This window comes from Macrotis lagotis, chromosome 2, assembly GCF_037893015.1.
Source record: "Macrotis lagotis isolate mMagLag1 chromosome 2, bilby.v1.9.chrom.fasta, whole genome shotgun sequence".
Taxonomy (NCBI): domain Eukaryota; kingdom Metazoa; phylum Chordata; class Mammalia; order Peramelemorphia; family Peramelidae; genus Macrotis; species Macrotis lagotis.
The window spans coordinates 288611258-288614543 of record NC_133659.1 but is presented as its reverse complement, the minus strand read 5'-3'; positions in this window follow the sequence as shown (position 1 = coordinate 288614543).

Here is a 3286-nt window from a genome sequence, read left to right as displayed (position 1 = left end):
AGGGAGAGTTCATCCCATTCACATTCAAGGTTATGATTACTAATTCTTTATTGCCCTCCATGCTATCTTCCCTCTGTTTGTATTTTTCCCCCTTCCCCCCCTTTATCCATATTCCCCAGTCTTTTGTTTCTGAAAACTACCCCCTTCAGTGTGTTTGCCCTCCTATATCACACCCTCCCCTTTCTTTCCCCTTTCCCTTTTTCCCTTTTCCCTTCCCTTCCTTTTGTTATTTCCCTTTATTTCCCCCATTCCCCCTTCTTTTCTCTGTTCCCCCTCCCCTTTTCCCATTTTAATACTTGAAAGGTTAGATGTTTTATAAGTTAACTGAGTATGTGTAGGTTGACTTTGAGCCAAGTCTGATGAGAAGAAGATTCAGGTGTTTCTCCTCTGCTCCCTTCTTCCCCACTATTACCATAGGTTTTTTGTACCTCTTAGTGTAATGAGATTTACCCCCATTCAATCCCCTCCATCCTCCCATCTCTTTCCTGTCCCCCTTTTCAGGGCAGTAGTGTTTTTTTTAGATCATTCTATCTAAGTCATACAAAATTCTAAGTTTCTTTCCCTTTTAGCTCTGTATATTCTATTGAATAGAGTCAAAATTCCTGAGAGTTATTAGAGTCTTTCTCCCAAGTGGGGTTAAAGCCAATTACATCCCATTAGATAGTAGTCTCATGGATAGGTCATGAATGTCCATCATTTCTGGTTAGGTGTATTCTCTCTGTTAGAGTTACATTTCTCAAGGTTTATGAGAATCTTTTTTTTTACTCCCATGCTGGGATATAGCCAGTTTCAACTTACTGGATTGCATTTTTTTTTCTTTTACTGCCCCCCCTTTTTTTTTTACCTTTTTATGTGTCTCTTGAACCTCCTGTTTGATGCCCAAATTTTCTGTTTAGCTCTGGTCTTTTCATCAGAAATTTTTGGAATTCTTCTATTTCATTAAATGTCCATCTTTTTTCCTGGAAGAGAAGGCTCAGCTTTGCAGGAAAGTAGATTCTTGGCTTCATTCTAAACTCCCATGGTCTTCAAAATATCTCATTCCAGGCCCTTTGATCCCTTAAAGGTGACACAGCCAGGTCCTGCATGATCCTTATGGTGGCTCCTTGATATTTAAATTTTTTTTTCTGGCTGCTTGCAGGATTTTCTCTTTTATCTGATAGCTCTGTAGTTTGGCCACAACATTCCTTGGTGTTTTCATTTTAGGATCTTTTTTCTGGTGGGGATTGATGTACTCTTTCAATAACTACTTTGCCCTCCAATTCCATGATATCAGGGCAGTTTTCCATCACTAGATCCTGTAATATTAAGTCCAGGCTTTTTTTTTTCCTTCAATGTTTTCAGGAAGTCCTATAATGTTCAGGTTGCCCCTCCTTATCTATTCTCAAGGTCAGTGGTTTTGTTGATGAGGTATTTTACATTTGCTTCTATTTTTTCTATTTTTTGATTTTGTTTAACTGACTCTTGCTTTCTCATGGTGTCATTAGTTTCTGTAGACTCCATTCTTTTTTGGGGGGAGGAGTTTTCTTCATTAACCTTTTGCAACTCCTTTTATAATTGGTCAATTCTACTTTTTAAAGAGCTTTCCATTTGACCAATTGAGGTTTTGGGAGAATTAATTTCTTTTTGCATTTGCCCATTTGAAGATCTGAGAGATTTGTTTTCTTGTTGCAAGGTATTAATTGTCTCCCCCAAATTTTCCAGTTGATTTTTAAACTCCTTTCTTATTTCTTCAAGGAAGTCTTTCTGTGCTGAAGACCAAATTGTATTCTCCTCAGAGGTTCCAGGTCTCTCTGAGTTAGTGTCTTTCCCTTCCAAGAATTTTTCTATGGATCCACCTTTCCGCTGACCCTTCTTCATTTTGCTGAGACCTGAGTTTTGGAGGGGCTGGTTCACAGGGGCTTGGGATCGCTAAAGGCTTTACTCACTGAGTGCGGTTTCTCTGGCTGGCCAGTAGGAGGTGCTGGTTGCTTTCTCTGGAGTGTCTGTGACCTTGGTTGAGGCCCTCTCCCTTTCCTTGAAGGGAGGAATTGGAGCTATTGAATTCTTTTGCCTTCAATCAATGGTGGGCTTTACCCTGGCATTAGGTCATTCCTCAGCTGGGCTGGTTCTTCTGCTCACACACCTGGGCCTGAGGCAGAAGTAGTTTGCATTTGTTTGTTAGGGGAGAAGTCTGAGTTGTAATGGGACTCAGACCAGAGGAGCCCAGGGATGGTGTCCACAGCTTCCCTGCTCCAGAATTCTCCCCCCCCCAGCCCTGTCCCGGATTTCCAGGGGGACAGCTCCAACACCAGCGCCTCTGCTCCCCCACAGACTCAAGCCCCCGCGGTCCAGCCCCACTTCTGATCCAGCAGGTCTGGCTCTCGGGCCCCCAGTCTCCAGGTTCCAATTCAGGGGCTAGTCTGGTTGATTGGGGCTGATCCTCCCTCTGAGCCCAGACTCACCTGCCCAAATTCAGCCACAGCTCCTGCTGGAGACAAATCCCGAGGTAGATGTTCTTTCTCTTGGCTTTTCTTTCTGGGTTTTTTTTTTTTTTGAGTCGGATTTCTTTTAAGAGGTTTGTTTCATGTGATAGGTGGGGAAGAGATTAGGAGACTTTAGAACTGTGCCTGTATTCTCTCCGCCATCTTGGCCGGAAGTCCTTATTATTACCTTTAATTTAGAAAAAAAACCCCATTGATATCTTATTGTCTGATCTTGCTATCTCTTATACTTTATGCTTCTTCCTTAGGGATATGATTTCTCTAGCTGTGTGGCCTTGGGCAAGCTGCTTAACCCCATTGCCTTGCAAAAATCTTAAAAAAAAAAAAAAGGATATGATTTCTCTCTCATCACATTCAATTTGGATCAGTGTATACCATGGAAATAATGTAAAGACTGGCAAATTGTCTTCTGTGGGGGTGGGGGGAGGGAAGTAAGATCGGAGGAAAATTGTAAAACTCAAAATAAATAAAATCTTTTTAAACAAGAAAAAATACTTAGTATCCCAGGCTGGTCCATCAAGTAGGATTTATCTATTTGTATCTTATTTTTCTTGAAGTCACCTGGTTTTATGTATGATGCTAATACAGGTGCTAAAAATTAGAGGGACTCTCCCTGTGACAAAGTCAACTCTAGAACAGCAGCTTCTCAGAGAACAGTACTGAAATAGTTGAATAATACAAACAATTCTTCTATATCTAATAAAAAATCACACACACTCCTCAAATATATTCAATTTTTTGATTTTGAATTCTATGTCTCATTTTATTCTCCAATATCAAATTTATTTTCTTGAAACCTGTAGTTT